The following is a 19,747-nucleotide window of genomic DNA, read 5'->3' as shown; positions in this document are numbered from 1 at the left end:
AATAAGAACATCTTTCCAATGTAAAAGTAGCTGCTTTGCTTATATTTTTGCCTGATACATTAAGTACTTAATGGATACAAAAATAACACCAGGAAAGAATAGAAATGAGTAACAGTGGTAGTTGGCAGCATACTGCTCTCTTTGTGCTTTTAACACAGTTTGTTTCCCTATGGATCCAAATAATACTAAACAGACAGATTCCTAAATCATGAATGGTAGATTCACATGTTTAATTTGAGCAACTGAATTTTAAGAGGTATCCCTGGAGTCTATGACATAAGATATAGAAAAACAAAATGTTTAGTGATGCGGATCGTCCAAATGTACCAACCAAGAATGAAATTGCTCTGAGGATTTCATTGTCAGAAGTTGACAAACAAAAAGTTCATGTTAATGATGTGATATTCTTAAGTTTGCTTCCACATATCTCAGTGCTTCCTTATATTAGTTTCTAAGGCAAGTGAATAAATAACTTTTCACACAGACTTGCCTCTGCACCTAGCATTCACATGGTATGTTCATCCACCCAGCTCTCCTGCTTTGTCTATGAAGTGCATATAGTACATCACACAACTTTCCACACAGACTTGCCTCTGCACCTAGCATTCACATGGTATGTCTTTTAACTAACCCCAGCTCTACCTTAGTGTTATTTATGACCTTGTTTACTTTGGCTTGATTATATGCATCTGGCCCACTCTTAAATCTCTGACCAAGATGAACAGAGACCACTCATAACTGCTTCACACCTGAATGCACTTAGTTGTACATATATTGCATAGCACAAGTCTGCAAAGACTTTAGTCTGCTGTGTGTATCTTATTAGTGTGTCATAGAAGTGTGAAGATTACTGTAGAATTAAAACCAGAATTGAACCAGAAGGGAACTGAAGGTAACTGGACACAGTCACAGTAAACAATGTTTCTGTTTGTTTTCACTTTAACCCCTATAATCCTTCACTTTATGCAAACTACCCTAATCCCTACACCAAGTAAGGAACTGTTCATCTCTTCTTCAATCCTCCCCATTCATCTCACCTCCTCATCTGAACTGTTCCTCAACATACAATCCTCTGTCTCCAAACACAGACAGCCATCTCATGCCCTCTCCTGCTCCCACCAGCTAACACTTTCTCTGCTCCTTCTCATTGCTGGTGATATCTCTCCAAATCCAGGTCCTCCTCACCACATCCCCACAGTCATTTCTATTTCCCATCCACACTCTATCACATACTTCCGTAACCTCTTTAACCTTATACCCATTCACCCAGCCCCCGCTTCCCCAGTCCCACTAACAGGAGCTCTGTGGAACACTCGCTCTGTCTGCAACAAGATTTCCTACATCCATGATCTTTTTGTTACTACCAAACTTTCCTTCCTCGCCATCACCAAAACCTGGCTCACCTCTTCTGACACAGCCTCATCTGCTGCACTTTCGTATGGCAGCTTCCACCTTTCTCACACACCCTGACCCAGCAGTAAGCGTGGCGGAGGAGTTGGTTTTCTCCTGTCAGATAACTGCTCCTTCACCCCAATCCCACTGCCACCCTCTGTTACCCTCCCTTCCTTTGAGGTGCACTCTGTGCACATCTACTCCCCCTCCAACCTCCAACTGGCTGTCATTTGCCACCCCCCAGGGCCAGTTACCACCTTCTTTGACCACTTAATCACCTGGCTACTTCATTTTCCTTTCCACTATCATCATGGGCGACTTCAACATCCCCATTGACACTTCCCTCTCAGCTGCCACTAAACTTCTATCTCTCACTTCCTCCTTCAGCCTCACTCAATGGTCTTCTACAGCCACCCACAAAGATGGTCACACACTGGACCTCATCTTTACCCGCCTCTGCTCCCTATCTAACCTCTCTAACTCACCTCTTCCTCTTTCTGACCATAACCTACTCACATTCTCTTCCCTGTCCACTCCATGTCTACAATCCCCACCCCACAAACTTTCACACCTTCGCAGATATCTTAAACACCTTGATCTACATTCACTCTCTGAATCCCTCCTCCCTCTCACAGATATAAGTTCCCTACACAATGCGAATGACACTGCCACTCTATATAACAACACAATATCTGTAGCCTTGGAATCTGCTGCCCCTCTTACCCATACCAAAGCTCGTAAAATCAACAGACAGCCCTGGCACACCAGCCTGACAAAAAAACTGAGGCAAGCTTCCAGGGCTGCTGAGCGGAGATGGAAAAGATCCCACTCCAACGAGCACTTCATTGCATTCAAACAGTCCCTCACTACTTTCAAGGCCACACTCGCAACAGCTAAACAAACCTACTTCTCATCTCTCATATCCTCCCTGTCTCACAACCCTAAACAGTTATTCAAAACCTTCAATTCTCTCCTCCATCCCCCAGCACCTCCTCCCTCCGCACTCATCTCAGCTGAAGACTTTGCTTCATTTTTGAAGCATAAGATTGATAACATTAGAGACAGTTTTGGTCAACAACCCCCAGAGCCCTTCCTCCCAACTTCCCAACCCTCCATCTCCAAAACCAACTTCTCCATCATTACAGAAAATTGACTCTCCACTCTACTCTCAAGATCGCATCTTACCACCTGTGCACTTGACCCGATCCCATCCCACTTCATCCCACAGTCTCCACCCAACCCTAACCCATCTCTTCAACCTATCACTAACAACTGGTGTTTTCCCCTCAAGCTTTAAAGGGACACTGTCACCTGAATTTGGAGGGAACAATCTTTAGCCATAGGGGCGGGGTTTTCGGGTGTTTGATGCACCCTTTCCTTACATGCCGGCTGCATGCTGGCTGCAATGTTGGATTGAAGTTCATTCTCTGTCCTCCGTAGTACATGCCTGCACAAGGCAATCTTGTATGCAGCCGGCGGGTTAGGAAAGGGTGCATCAAACACCCGAAAACCCCGCCCCTATGGCTAAAGATTGTTCCCTCCAAATTCAGGTGACAGTGTCCCTTTAAACATGCCTCAATCACACCTATCCTCAAAAAGCCCTCTCTTGACCCATCCTCTGTATCTAGCTATCGCCCTATATCACTTCTCCCCTATGCCTCCAAACTACTGGAACAACACGTCTATCTTGAACTGTCTTCCCATCTCTCTTCTTGCTCCCTCTTCAACCTCTTACAATCTGGCTTCCGGTCACACCATTCCACTGAAACTGCCCTAAATAAAGTCACCAATGACTTATTAATCGCCAAGAGAAAGTGACACTACTCTGTCCTCCTCCCCCTGGACCTGTCCTCTGCCTTTGACACAGTGGACCAGTCCCTATTACTACAGACCCTCTCATCCCTTGGCATCACAGACTTGGCCCTATCCTTGATCTCATCATACCTAACAGACCGGACATTCAGCATCTCCCACTCACACACCACCTCCTCACCTCGCCCCCTATCTGTCAGAGTCACGCAAGGTTCAGTCCTAGGGCCCCTGCTCTTCTCCATTTACACCTTTGGCCTGGGACAGCTCATAGAATATCATGGCTTTCAGCATCTCCTCTATGCTGATGACACACAGATCTACATCTCTGGACCAGATATCACCTCCCTACTAACCAGAATCCCTCAATGTCTGTCCACTATTTCATCCTTCTTCTTCGCTAGATTTCTGAAAACTTAACATGGACAAAACAGCATTTATCATCTTTCTCTCATCTCATGCAACCTTCCCAATGAACCTATCCATTACAGTAAACGACTGCCCACTCTCTCTAGTCCCACAAGCTCGCTGCCTCGAGGTAATCCTTGACACTGATCTCTCCTTCAAACCACATATCCAAGCCCTTTCCACTTCCTGATGACTTCAACTCAAAAATATTTCATAGATCCGTACATTCCTCAACCAAGAATCTGCAAAAAGCATAGTCCATGCCCTCATCATCTCTCGCCTTGACTACTGCAACCTCTTACTCTGTGGCCTCCCCTCGAACACTCTCACACCCCTCCAATCTAGTCTAAACTCTGCTGCCGGACTAATCCACCTGTCCCCCCGCTATTCCCCAGCCTCTCCCCTCTGTCATTCCCTTCACTGGCTGTGGCCAGAGACTCCAGTACAAAATCCTAACCATGACATACAAAGCCATCCACAAGCTGTCTCCTCCATACATCTGTGACCTCGTCTCCCGGTACTTACCTGCACGCAACCTCTGATCCTCACAATATCTCCTTCTCTACTCCCCTCTTATCTCCTCTTCCCACAATTGTATACAAGATTTCTCTCGCGCTTCAACCCTACTCTGGAACTCTCTACCACAACATATCAGACTCTCGCCTACCATCGAAACCTTCAAAAAGAACCTGAAGACCTACCTCTTCCGAAAACCCTACAACCTGCAATAACCACCGATCAACCAAACTGCTGCATGACCAGCTCTACCCTCGCCTACTGTATTCTCACCTATCCCTTGTAGATTGTGAGCCCTCGCGGGCAGGATCCTCTCTCCTCCTTTACCAGTTGTGACTTGTATTGTTTAAGATTATTGTACTTGTTTTTATTATGTATACCCCTCCTCACATGTAAAGCAACATGGAATAAATGGCCCTATAATATATAATAATAATAATAATAATAATAAATATATATATATTAGTTTTTTGCTGTGGAATCATTGTGCCATTGAACAGGGAGAGCCTGTAGGGGTGTAACTAAGTAACCACCTGGTTCTTGACTGGAGCTCCTGATAGTGTGGTTAGGCATAAACCCAGGTAGATGCCAGCTACTACTCCAGTGAAAAAACTGCAGGAGAAATAAGTGCAAAATAGGGTCTTATCCAGTGGGTATTCAATATATATATATTTCAGGTAGTGCTCACCTGGTGCTTCTTTCATTGAGGCATAAAAATACAAACAGATAATCACCTGCAGCAGATCCATGGGTCAGCAAGTGACAGAACCAGGAAAGATATAATTGGAAATTTGTGGATACAATCCGTGCTGCTGAATAGATTTAGGAATCCAGACTTTTAAAATATAGATGATGGTGGTTTATTTTCAATGCGTTTCAAAGTCCTTACAACTTCTTCCCCATGAGACAGCCACATGATGCAATGTTTTTCCAATGAGGTCCTGCAGACCATGGTCTGATGGCGAGGGCAGCAGTGAACAGTCCTGAACTCTGCCCTGGCTCTTAGGCTGGTGTGCGGCGCTTAGCTGAACAGGGCTCCCGACTTTTTCCTTATTGCTGCGGTGGGCTCCGGCAGCGTCCTGGCATCGGATTGGCAGCATGTCATTGCAGCCTAGCTGCGCACACACCTTGCCACTGTCATCGTCGGAGGGAAGCTGCCTGACACTGAGCGCTTTTACTTAAAACCATGCCTCCAGGTTCTTGGGTCATGGGGCCAGCATGATGCAGGCACCTGCAGCCCGGTCTTCCTCCTTACAGCAGGACAGGCAGAATCAAGTTCAGACAGGATGGACAGTATCAGATTCAAGGAGCGAAGGTACAGGGACCTTACAGCTAGCACACAGTTACTAATGTTGATAAGTCACTTCCCAATAGGGAAGGGGCCTTAAATATCAGGAATTGTCTAGTTATTGGCTGGGGAACTATTCAAATCATTGCCCCTTTAAAAGGCAGTGGGTGCATGTCCTAAGCACACTCCCAAGAGCACTGAGTGCAATGCGCAGGTCCTGGGAGGAAACAGATGCCGTGGGAACCAGGGTAGCATGGGCAGATAAATGAACACACTGGCATCCCTGCTGTGAGGAGGAAGGGGACTCATGCCAGCTTCATCAGCCCTGTTCAAACATTAGATCTCATATGAGGAATATGTTTATGAGACTTTGGATACTAAAGGAAAATATTATAAATGTAGCAAAGACAATATTAAACATCAGTCCCCATTAATTAAGACTGGTATTTTACATGCCAATCTTAACAAAGGGTTGTGATGAAGTGGCATCTAATTCATTAAAAAGAGCTACCTAATTAACCAGGCGCATGTTATCACTGGCGATATCCCCTGTTCACCTAGCCAGAAATGATACCCCATCTACTGAAGAATTTTCAGGAGGGCATTACCAGTATTTGCTCTGCCCACTCTGATGGATCTAACTGTGATAGATGTGAAAATTACAAATATTGCAAAAGTTTTGCACAATTTCAAGTTGGGCATAAATGTTGGACTTTTGAAAATATTTTACTCCAAAAATCTGGCAAAAGCACTGTGATAAATCGGGATCATTGTTTTCAGAATACATTTTTCAACCAGTCCTTGACTTGTTAAAGACAGAATCTGGGCAGGAACTGCAAATTAAGTTTTTGAATTAAGATGAGGCATATCAGTGGACATTCAAGAAAGTTCTTTTCTACAAAAAATACGCTTTTTGAAGAGCTGTAGAACAAAAAATATGTGGAAAATCTTTCTGTGAGTGCACGGTAAGTTGTGAGCTTGGATTTTGCAAAAACAGTATAAATTTAGATTTGTATAATCCTACATATGTAGTAGACAATTCAACTTTGCGTAGGCTAAACATGTATAAGCAAGTACTAAGCTTAAGATGTAACAGTGCTTAAAATAGCTGTCAGGGTATGCTACTGTACTTAACATTCATAAGCAACTTATTTACTTTACAAATAGTGCTTGTTGCATCTGTGTATCAGGAATCCCTCCAACCAGGGCCGGACTGGGACTAAAATTCAGCCCTGGCATTTGAAGTTACACAGGCCCACTTGTCACATGGTGACTGTATAATGTCTTTGTACACTTGTAGGCAGGGCCGGTTTTAGGCAAAGTGGGGCCCTACGCCTAGGCAAAGTTTAAAATGGGGCCCCAAATGCTAACATATTGCACATCACACAAAAGCATTTCGGTTGTATTTACAAGCGCTGAGTTCAGGCCGCTAAATGAGTTTGATCAACAATACTGAAGTTGTTCAACACTTGTTTCCCGGCCTCTTTCCACCAGCTGAGGAATAATGATGGGACAGAACGATCACTAATAGATCACTAACAGATCCCCATACAGTATCATGTTATCAGCAGCACATCTACAGTTTACACCAGCAATGTGCTGCTGAGAACAATGATTTTTGTTCCACCAAAAACAATCTGAATATGCAGCATTTTACTTGTTTAGTAAAATACACCCCATAGTCCTCCATATATTATAATGTGCACCACAGTCCTCCATATAGTATAATACACTCCCTATAGTTCTCCATATATTAAAATACACTGCTCAGTCCTCCACATAGTATAATACACTCCTCATAGTCCTCCATATAGCATAATACACTCCTCATAGTGCTCCATATAGTATAATGCATTGCCATAGTCATCCATGTAGTACAATTCACTTCCCATAGTATAATGCACCCCATAGTTCTTCATATAGTATAACGTATTCCCCATAATCCTCGATACAGTGTAATGCAGCCCACATATAGTATAATGCAGCCACCATCCTACAGAATATAATGCAGCCACCCCAGAGTATAATGCAGCCACCCCAGAGTATAATGCAGCCACCCCATAGAATATAATACAGCCCACCTCCCCATAATATAATGTAGCCCCCATAGAATATAATGCAGCCCCCATAGTATAACACAGCCTCCCCCATAGAATATAATATACCCCCACAATAGTATATAACAGCCACATAGTATATAACATGGCCTCCCCCATAGAATATAATATACCCGATAGTATATAGCACAACCCGCATAGCAGATAACACAGCCCACGTAGCAGTAGACAGCACAGCCCATGTAGCAGTATACAGCACAGCCCACATAGTAGTATACAGCATTGCCCACATAGTAGTATACAGCACTGCCCACATAGTAGTATACAGCACTGCCCACATAGTAGTATACAGCAGAGCCCACACAGTAGTATACAGCAGAGCCCACACAGTAGTATATAGCACAGCCCACATAGTAGTATACAGCAGAGCCCACACAGTAGTATATAGCACAGCCCACATAGTAGTATACAGCACAGCCCACATAGTAGTATACAGCAGAGCCCACACAGTAGTACATAGCACAGCCCACATAGTAGTATACAGCACAGCCCACACAGTAGTATACAGCAGAACCCACAAATTAGTATATAGCACAGCCCACATAGTAGTATACAGCACAGCCCACATAGTAGTATACAGCACTGCCCACATAGTAGTATACAGCAGAGCCCACATAGTAGTGTTTAGCACAGCCCACATAGTAGTGTATAGCACTGCCCACATAGTAGTATACAGCACAGCCCACATAGTAGTATATAGCAGAGCCCACACAGTAGCATACAGCACAGCCCACATAGTAGTATACAGCAGACCCCACATCTCTCCTCCCCCCTAGAATGGCCCCACAGTCCAGTAAAAAAAAACACTCCTCACCTCCCCTCTTGCCTGCGGTGATCCCTGCTCCTGTCTCGGCAGCTGCCGCTGCACTGCCTTGGACACAGTGAGTGCGAGCGCATCCGCAGTGTCAGAGGCAGAGCGGGGAATGATGGGAGAGGGAGTGTCAGGTGACGCCCTCTCCTCCATTATTGCATTCAACTGTACCAGCATCATAGACGCCGGTATAGTTGAATGCGGCAGTGGCGGCGCTGAAGGGGGAAGGGTGAGTCGGCATGCAGCAGCCCACTACTGGCACCGGCCCTTCTGGCATTTGCCAGAACTGCCCGATGGCCAGTCCGGCCCTGCCTCCAACCCACATATTGATTGTGAACTAAACTTTGGTAATCTAAACATCAGTCTAACAAGACACTACTAATTCATCAAAGGAGAGTAGTGTGAAACAGTGTATTAATTCTTCAGCAACCAAACAATTCACCCAAGGAGCTAGACAACAGTATTCCACCACAGTTTCATTTGCTATAAAAAGGAGTGATATTTGTGCACCTGACTGAACCCACTGTGCTCATGGTCTTCAATTTTAGCTTTCTGTCAGGATTACTTTAGGTACAGATTCATCAAACAGTTTTTGTCAGAATTATTGCATTAAACAGTTTTAAATGTTTAAAAAGTTATAGGTGTCTATACATTAAACAGTTCTGGTGTAAAACTGTTTGTAAAGTCATAATTTTTTGCGCAATTGGTACTTGTAAAAAAAATATATGACTTTTGTTGTTTTTATGCTAGCCCAGCCAGCTGTGACACCTCTTAAAATATAGAAGGAGCTTGGCTGAGAGGTGGCATGGCCAAGCATGGATGACAAAATTCATCAAAATGTACTGCTTTAAAATGGAATACAAATTTATGACAAAAAAATTTACTAGTGTAATACATGGCAGCAGTTGGTGTACCAAATTCATTAAAGGGAATCTATCACCCTTTGAGATGCTTTTAAGCTATTAATATGGGCATACAGGTAAAAGATTGGCATAGCTGTGGAGTAGTTGTTTTGTTTTAAACTTTTTTCTTAATGAATTTCCAGACTGCAGGGCAACAATGCTTTCAAATAACATTTCAGAATAAGCCGAACATGTAGAACAACACAGTTTCTGGCCATTATGTTACTTATATGCTGCATTCTCAGCAGTTTTCCCCTATAAATGTTCTATCTGTAATTTATAATCCACTGGGAGCTCGGGGGAGGAGACAAGTTGCATAGAATTATTCTATATACAGCACAGTGCAGAGAACGGGAAAACCTGCTCATCATTCACTTTCAAGCCCACATATACCAGATGCATGGAGGACATAATAAAGCAGAGCTGAGCTATCTTGATCTGAATTAAGCACTGATGTGAGGAAAAATGCTTGTAACAGAGCTCTGCACAATGTTTTTCTGTCAGTCTCCCCATCATGTTATAAATATGACACACACACGGGTAACAGGAATAAGTAAGACCTATTACAGAGAGAAGCCGCACCCACATCCTGCTGGTCCCTGTACAGATTAGACAATCTTTAGACACACAACTAAAAACACTACCTTGGACCTAACTCCCTAAAAAAACCATTTAATGGTTTCTCATACCTCCTGAGGGACCTGAGGGGATGTCACTACACATTGCTAACAAGGGGAGAGGAAAGTGTGCAGGTGGACACTAAGACCCAGGGTGAGAAAACCTAAAGCACATTCATAAAAGGGAGAGAGGGAAAACTAAGGAGAACCAAAAATAAATGAAACAAGACTAACCTGCCAGAACCCTAAATGTGGTCAAAGTAAAAGGTGCTGTTGAGGTGGTCAAGTATAGTTTTTAAGATTAAAGGAAGACTTTAAGTCCATCTAGTTCATCCCATATCCTAACATGAGACATTCAGCAGAAATACAAATTGCATGATCCTATGGTAGTTTTCGGACTGACGTGCCAGGGGTTAATTATTTGTGGCCTCTTTCTGGTTCTGGGAGGGCTTTTTATAGCTTTGGTTACCTCGAGTCCTTGTCAGTTATACTCCTGTCCTCGACTGAGTTAAGTTGACCCTGGTGTTTTGTGTGTTTGTGCCTTGTGCCTGCTCTGCATGGATATTTCTTGTTGCTGACCCGGTCTTTCGCCCACTTTGCTATTGCCTGTTGATTCTGTACTTTATTGTTCGGTTCTATTGTTAATTGACTCCAGCTTGACACCTAATTATGTTTTTGTCTCACTCCTTTTGTCTTGCGCTGTCCTCCTGTTACCGACCTTGGCTTGTCTGACTCTGCTCCCGGCGTTACCTGCTATTCTTTCCAGGACGCTCGGGTGCTAGCTCTTGTCTTTAGGACCTTCCCGCTCTGGTCACGTGACCCGCCAGGTCCTTGTCTGTGTCTCTTCACACCACCGCTTCAACCTGCTACTCTCTCCTTCCCTCCCCCTCTGGAGTGTGTGCACGGAAAGCACAGTCTTCTTCGGTACAGTCCACTTCCACTATAGTGTGTATGCACTGCACACTGTTTGTTTCCTTACAAAAATGTTTTTTTTTAGCAGGGAAAATCCTGTAACTTAAGGTCTGGAACTCCTTAGCACAAATTCACCTATAAGAATAGCGAGCAAGGAAGTGCAGTGAAGGGTGACTTATAACCTCCCTTCCTCAGAATGTGATAGGGCAATCAAAAACAGGAAAATAAGAATCATCTGGAGAAGAGCAAACCAAGAAAAGAATGCAAAGACAATAGAAACGATCAGCATTTGGACAGGGAAACCAACCATGGGAAGAAGGGAACTGGCCATGCTGCAACAGGTCACCAAAACAAATCCATAAACCGAGCCATATCACACTCCTTTCCTTACTGCTCACTCCTCCTCCCTCTCCCCACTATATAGAGGATAATGTGTCAAATAACACATGCAGCTTTTCTCCTCTGAACGACAGACTTGAGCAACTTTTTCACAGTGGATGGCAAGTTGAGCAGGCAGTAGGGAGGAGGAATAAGTTTCTGCTGAGTGGAAAATAAAGCTAATTTCTCTGATAAGATATATTGCAAAGTTTCTTCTAATTGCATTTCCTTTTTATGTGGCACATGCCTCTTAATGAACTTTGTGCATATTATTCCAATGCACCCTTCATCAAGTCTGGAATACAAAATACAAGTCTTGATTAATTGGGGCTATAAAATCTTGAGAAGACAAAATGGTTTCTAATTTACCACAGTCTAGTTTATATTGTTTACTTTTCCTGGAGAGAAGAGACTGGGCATAAAAGCATCTTTCAGTAATAATGTGAATGGTTAGCAGAAGGGGCAGAAAAGGAAGTGTTGGTGTCACGCTTTCACCCCTCAGTGTGTCTGGGATGCAGTTACTGACAGCTCGGCCATCCAATCTGGTATAGGGGTGTGCTGAGCTGTCAGTACTTTGATTGACAGCTTGGCCATCCAATCTGGTATAGAGGCATGCTAAGATGTCATTGTGTTGATTGACAGCTCAACTATCCAATCTCAAACTGTGAGGCATCTGCTGTTAGGGCTAGCGGAATGCACCGAGTAAATAGAGATATTTTTATTGATATTGGTGCGTTCGCAGCCCGGGGTGGCGGTATGGACTAACTCAGTTAATTCACTGAGTAGCCGTGAAAGCAAAGCACTGTGCCCTGTTAGACTTCACAGAGGCACAGGCTAACTGCCCAAACAGAGAGCAGTCAGTGGTCACGCATGCACACAAAACTCCTCGCCGGAGGTGCCAGCATTCTAGGGGCTTATTTCAGCCAGGTCCCTGAATACATACAAACACAAACTCCTCGCCAGAGGTGCCAGCATTGGCATAGAGGGAGTTTGCCCGTAGGAGGTCGAAGACTTTGCAAACATCTCTCCGGTGGAAGTCAATATCTGGAGAGTAGATGAGAATATCATCCAGATAGACTACCACCGAGGTGGCGAGCATATCCCGGAAGATGTCATTCACAAAGTCTTGGAAAATGGCTGGGGCATTACGGAGCCCGAAGGGCATCACCAGATATTCATAGTGCCCATCCCTGGTGTTAAAAGCCGTCTTCCATTCGTCCTCCTCACGGATGCGAATCAGGTTGTAAGCACCCCGCAGATCTAGTTTAGTAAACACCCTTGCTCCCTGAAGCCTATCGAAGAGCTCAGATATCAAGGGCAAAGGATACTTATTCTTAACGGTGATGGCGTTAAGACCCCTGTAGTCTATACATGGACTCAGTTCCCCATTCTTCTTCTGCACGAAGAAGAACCCAGCCCCAGCAGGTGACACTGACTTCCTGATGAACCCTCTTGCCAGATTCTCTTGAATGTACTGAGACATTGCCTCCGTCTCTGGGAGAGATAATGGATAAACTCAACCCCGGGGAGGCTCAGCACCAGGCAAGAGATCAATAGGACAGTCATAGGGGCGATGAGGCGGAAGGGTCTCCGCCGCCTTTTTGGAGAACACATCTGCATAAGACCAATATTGCTTGGGGAGAGAGGATAGATCTGCGGGTACCTCTGTAGTCACAACCTGAACACACTCCCTCTGACACCTACCCCCACAAGATTCACCCCATCCCAGAATTCTGCCTGAGGACCACTCGATATGAGGAGAGTGTTACCGTAGCCAAGGTATCCCCAACAGGACCTCATCAATTCCCTCAGGAATGACGAGCAGAGATATAATCTCCTGATGGGATGGCGACATGGACAGAGTAAGAGGGATGGTCTGGTGGGTTATCTGTGAGGGCAGTGTCGACCCATTCACCACTCGTACCGTTACTGGTTGAGCTAGCATAACCAGGGGTATTGTGTGATGTTGGGTGAAGGCAGAAGACATAAAATTGCCCTCCGCCCCAGAATCCATGCAGAGCTCTACCGAGTGGGAGGATGAGCCTATAATAATTGTCCCCTTAAAGGACAATTTGGAGGCAAACGTCACCGTGTCTAGTGTACCTCCACCTACTACCACTAGACGCTAACGTTTCCTCGACCGCTGGGGACATCTGGTGGCAAGATGTCCTGACTGCTGGCAAACACGACAGACCTTGAGTGCACAAGCGGTCCGGGACTTAGATCCCACTCGTGACACTTCCATGGCCTCATGTGACTCAGGAACTAGGACCGGAGATTGCAGAGGTTTGGCGAAGGTGGGAGCCAACCAAAACCTCTGCCTACACTGGGCTCGCTCTAACCTCCGCTTGTTAAAGTGGAGGTCAATTTGAGTAGAGACAGTTATTAACTCCTCAAGTGCTGCAGGAATCTCCCTAGTGACCAGAGCGTCCTTAACGTGATCAGCCAGGCCCCTCCAAAATATGGGGATAAGGGCTTTATCCGACCACTCCAGCTCAGAAGCTAAAGTACGAAAGTGGACGGAAAAATGGCTGACCAAGGACTCACCCTGAGTTAATGCCAGCAGTTGGAGCGCCGTGTCATGGGTGACTTGAGGTCCTAAAAAGACCTGTTTCAGAGTGCTCAGGAACAGCGGAGCACTCTGCACCACATGATCGCCACGCCCCCACAGCGGCGTAGCCCATTCCAACGCCCTGTCCGACAAGAGAGACAGAATAAATCCCACCTTAGCCCGCTCAGTATCTCAGCGGGAGGCGAGATAATGTCGGAACAGGGGTGGCAGTGGATAAGGTTGCTGCAGCCACGCTAGCAGCCTGTACAGCAAGTGCGGTAACATCCACAGCTGAGGTTGAGCTCTCGAGAGCCGCCAACCTACCCTCCAGCTGCTGGACATACCGCAAGGATTGCTGAATGTCCGCCATTTACTAGCCAGACTCTGGCGCTAGTATTCTGTTAGGGCTAGTGGAACGCACCAAGTAAATAGAGATGTTTTTATTGATATTGGAGCGTTCGCAGTCTGAGGTCCACCATGCAGGAATACCTGCTGCTAGCAAACGACGGCACTATATGGCGGTATGGACTAACTCAGTTAATTCACAGAGTAGCCGTGAAAGCAAAGCACTGTGCCCTGTTAGACTTCACAGAGGCACAGGCTAACTGCCCACACAGAGAGCAGTCAGTGGTCACGCATGCACACAAAACTCCTCGCCGGAGGTGCCAGCATTCTAGGGGCTTATTTCAGCCAGGTCCCTGAATACATACAAACACAAACTCCTCGCCGGAGGTGCTAGCATTCTAGGGGCTTATTTCAGCTGGGTCCCTGAACACACTGTCATGTGACCACACGGGCGCAAAGCACATAACAAATAACAATACTAGCGCATGGCCATGCGGCCATGTGAGCCTTAAATAGCTGCAGCACGCACAGGACCTTCCTAGAAGGATCAATGAGAGGTTGCCACAGAGCGTGAGCACCTACAGGACCTTCCTGAAGGACCAATGGCCTTAGCTGCAGTATCTGATCATGTGACCCTCGATCTCCACTGAGAGATCTTACTCTGGGCATGCTCAGAATGAGAAAAGCAGGAGTTAGTCCCAGAAGCATCTGCTCGCTGCTGCCCAGCACTGACTTCAATGGCAGAAGCAGGAAAGGCAGCAGTAACTCTTTGTACAGAGTCAGACTGAGCGAGATGCTGGGACCGATGTCTCTGCTGAGCAGGCTCCACTGCAGCAGGAGAAGAATGGGAGACTGCAGCGGAGATGGCCCGAGATTCCCCCTGTGCAGAAGCGGGAACTCGACCCCTAACATCGGCTGTCTCCAAGTGTTCATTACTTTGGGTAATTGGCATGCTGCTTAACTGAGCTGTGTCTCCCAGAACTCTGCCAGACGTACATTCAGCCTGTGAGGTTTGTTCTCCAATGCCTTGAGTTCTGTATGCTTTATCTGTTGCCTGACCTTGGACTTTGTTCTGATCATCCGCCTGTGTAACCCCTTCAGCTCTGATCCATTATCCTCATGGCATTCTGACCTCGGAATGTTACCTTAATACGCTTTTGTCTCTTCCTTCTGTCTATGACATACCCTCCTGTCTTCTGACCTTGGACTCCTTGACCATTCTGACTCATGGCTTGGCCATGAGAAGTGACTAGCCTCACAGTTGGAAAGAGACATTAACAATAAAATATTTATTCAAACCCCTAGTTGTAATCAAGATGTGTTTACTGCTTTACGTATACTTTGAATTATGGTTCATAGTTCTTTTAAAAAATAACGTTCAGCAAACTAAATACTGTAGATGTACATAATGTGATCTGAAAGTTTAAAGTATAAATTTTAGAATTTATAAAAAAAAGCACAAGTTATTCACACATAGCCATTACATGTGACTTTAGCTTTGTCTAGATTGTTGAAAAGCATTCATATTCCACCTGCTTTGAAGATAAAAGCTTTTTTTGCTTTCGCTGTTTGGCAATTGCATATTACTACAAGAGTCTGATATTGTTTTATATTGGATTTATTTCGAGTCTTACTTTGATTTTCTACCTTGCAAGTCCACATATTTTTTTCTACACTTAAAGTTTTTGCTAGTATTGAGTCATGCAACACACTTAAAGAAAACCTGTCACCTAGTCAAAAGTGGCCAGCTTTTGCTCTTACTTAATTACTGCTGCTTCGCTGAGTATTCTGTTTTGTTTTGGTTTGTTTAATAAATGCCCCATTTGGCCTAGAGATATTAGCCTTGTTATTTAGTTATTAAAAGTTTTATGATTTTCAACAAGGTCGAACTGCTCACATGATTGGTGGCATGTTTTTTGGCTACTCTCCACAATTACCCTGTTAGCAAAGCCCCCTTGGCAAAGACCATGAAAGAAAGCACAAATTAAAAAGACTTATATATCTGGAACTGTATCGGTAATGATTGCAAACAGGTGGATATGGTGCTGCTATCCGGAGGATATCCTGAGCTGTGTACGGCTGTGTGAGTAAAGAGTCTATGATACAGTGGTGCAGGACACCCACGGAAACTAGTCAGAGGAGGACTGGCGTGTGTAGTGTCTGCAACATATGAAGTTGTGTTTGGAGACTGTAATATGGTGTGCGGTCGCCCAGGCAAATTGGACAAAGGGAAGTCTGGCCTGTTTAGGGACTGCAATCTAAAGCCGTATGATGTGTAGTGCTATGAAACGGGCACTGAGACGAGATGTAACTGTGTGTATTGAACTTTGATGTCGTGTACTATAAAAATGCTTTGCACATTTATGTGTGAAGTAACATATTAAAGAGACTTTTGTGTTTGAACTTTGTGGGTCACTGCCGCGTACATGTATTTTAATACTAAATAAATTACTTTCCAAAAAAACTGGCGTAGGGTTCCCCAAACGTTTATTAAACAGCAGAGGGTAAGTGGACAGCTGGGAGCTGATGTTTAAAGCCTGAGAAGGGGTAACACCCATGAGCTTCCCTGGCTATTATTATCAGCTCACATCTGTATACTTAGCCTATACCGGTTATAAAAATGGAGGGCCACCAAAAAAACAACTTAGGGTCCCTCTATATTTAATAACCAGCAAAGGCAAGGCAGAGAGCTGCGGCTGATATTAATAGCTAAGGAAGGGTCCATGGATAAGGGCCCCATCCCAGACTAAAACCAGCAGCTCTCAGCCACCCAATGAACTCAGATAAACTCAATGACATCAGCGCGAGTGCTGAAATCCGATGACCTTTCTGATGGCACAGCAAGCATGAGAACTTTCTCATGCTCCCAGTGACATCAGTGAGGTGAAAGGATTTCATTGGATATGAACTACACTCAACTTTAGCGCGTCACCGTGAGACATTGAGCTGAGCAAGCACGTGCAGCTCAGAGTCTCTGCTGGATGACAGCCTGCCATCTAGATGCAGCAAAGCTAGACTTATCATGGGCCAATTAGATTATTTTCTTCTTGGCAAACAGGTGAGGAATATGGTTTTTTATTACTTTGATTCTTTTACAGGGGACATTGGCTTCAGTGGATGTAACTGTAGAAGCCTTTTATTCATCTAAGAGGCACACAAGCGGATTGACGACAGTATGGAGATAAGTACAACACAGTAACATTGACAAAGGGATGGCAGTCTGGTGACAACACTATTACCGATATGGGTAAGGATTAATTTTGTACTATATGTACTACACTGTCTTTTATGGTTTAGTATATTCAAAAACTTGGTCCTGCAGATCATATACTTCTATTGTAGTTTTGTGTTCCACACGCTCCCCTCCACCTCTTATTTTGCCCTGTGTCCTTTGCATGTACTGTAATTCTACCTATATAATATCTGTGTTCCTAATATTTTAGTGATTTTATTGTTATCTATACTTAATGTCTATGTAAACTATTTTTGATATACTTTAACCTCTTTACCCCCAAGGGTGGTTTGCACATTAATGACAGGGCCAATTTTTACAATTTTGACCACTGTCCCTTTATAAGGTTATAACTCTGGAACGCTTCAACGGATCCCAGTGATTTTGACAGTGTTTTCTCATGACATATTGTACTCCATGTTAGTCATAAAAATATTTGGATATTACCTGCGTTTATTTGTGAACAAAATGGAAATTTTGCAAAAATTTCGCAATTTTCCAAATTTTAATTTTTATGCCCTTAAATCACAAAGATATGTCACACAAAAGACTTAATAAGTAACATTTTCCACATGTCTACTTTACATCAGCACAATTTTGGAGACAAATTTTTTTTTGTTAGGGAGTTAAAAGGGTTAAAAATTGACCAGCAATTTCTCATTTTTACAACACCATTTTTTTTTAGGGACCACATCACATTTGAGGTCACTTTGAGGAGTCTATATGATAGAAAATACCCAAGTGTGACACCATTCTAAAAACTGCACCCCGCAAGGTTCTCAAAACCACATTCAAGAAGTTTATTAACCCTTCAGGTGTTTCACAGGAATTTTTGGAATGTTTAAAAAAAATGAACATTTAACTTTTTTCACAAAAAAATTACTTTAGATCCAATTTGTTTTAATTTACCAAGAGTAACAGGAGAAATTGGACCCCAATAGTTGTTGTACAATTTGTTCTGAGTATGCTGATACCCCATATGTGGGGGTAAACCACTGTTTGGGCGCATGGCAGAGCTCAGAAGAGAAGGAGCGCCGTTTGACTTTCCAATGCAAAATTGACTGGAATTGAGATGGGACACCATGTTAGGTTTGGAGAGCCCCTGATGTGCTAAACATTGAAACCCCCCACAAGTGACACCATTTTGGAAAGTAGACCTCCTAAGGAACTTATCTAGATGTGTGGTGAGCACTTTGAACCCTCAAGTGTTTCACTACAGTTTATAGCTCAGAGCCGTGAAAATAAAAATTCTTTTTTTTTTCCACAAAAATTATTTTTTAGCCCCCAGTTTTGTATTTTCCCAAGGGTAACGGGAAATTGGACCAAAAGGTTGTTGTCCAATTTGTCATGAGTACGCTGGTACCCCATATGTGGGAGAAAACTACTGTTTGGGCGCATGACAGAGCTTGGAAGGGAAGGAGCGCCGTTTGGAATGCAGACTTAGATGGAATTCTTTGCAGGCATCACATTGCGTTTGCAGAGCCCCTGATGTACCTAAACAGTAGAAACCCCCCACAAGTGGCCCCATATTGGAAACTAGACCCCCCCAAGGAACTTATCTAGATGTGTTGTGAGAACTTTGAAGCCCCAAGTGTTTCACTGCAGTTTATAACGCAGAGCCGTGAAAATAAAAATTCATTTTTTTTCCACAAAAATTATTTTTTAGCCTCCAGTTTTGTATTTTCCCAAGGGTAACAGGAGAAATTGGACCCCAAAAGTTGTTGTCCAATTTGTCTTGAGTATGCTGATACCCCATATGTTGGGGTAAACCCCTGTTTGGGCTCACGGGAGAGCTCGGAAAGGAAGGAGCACTGTTTTACTTTTTCAATGCAGAACTGGCTGGAATTGAGATCGGACGCCATGTCGCATTTGGAGAGCCCTTGATGTGCCTAAACAGTGGAAACCCCCCAATTCTAACTGAAACCCTAACCCAAACACTCCCCTAACTCTAATCCAAACCCTAACCCTAACCACACCCCTAACCCTAATCCCAAGCCTAATCCCAACTGTAAATGTTATCCAAACCCTAAATTTAGCCCCAACCTCAACCCTAACTTTATCCCCAACCCTAACCCTAACTTTAGCTCCAACCCTAACATTAGCCCCAACCCTAACCCTAACTTTAGCCCCAACCCCAACCCTAACCCCAACCCTAACCCTAACCCTAACTGTAGCCCTAACCCTAACCCCAACCCTAACTTTAGCCCCACCCCTAACCCTAACTTTAGCTCAAACCCTAACCCTAACTTTAGCCCCAACCCTAACCCTAATGGGAAAATGGAAATAAATACATTTTTTAAAATTTTAGCATTTTTCCCTAACTAAGGGGGTGATGATGGGGGGTTTGATTTACTTTTGTAGAGGGTTTTTTAGTGGATTTGTATGACAGCCGTCACACACTAAAAGACGCTTTTTATTGCAAAAAATTGTTTTTGAGTCTCCACATTTTGAGAGCTATAATTTTTCCAT

Source organism: Ranitomeya variabilis, chromosome 1 (genome assembly GCF_051348905.1).
Source record: "Ranitomeya variabilis isolate aRanVar5 chromosome 1, aRanVar5.hap1, whole genome shotgun sequence".
Classification (NCBI taxonomy): domain Eukaryota; kingdom Metazoa; phylum Chordata; class Amphibia; order Anura; family Dendrobatidae; genus Ranitomeya; species Ranitomeya variabilis.
The sequence above is the reverse complement of the archived record's forward strand: the minus strand, read 5'-3'. Positions refer to the sequence as shown.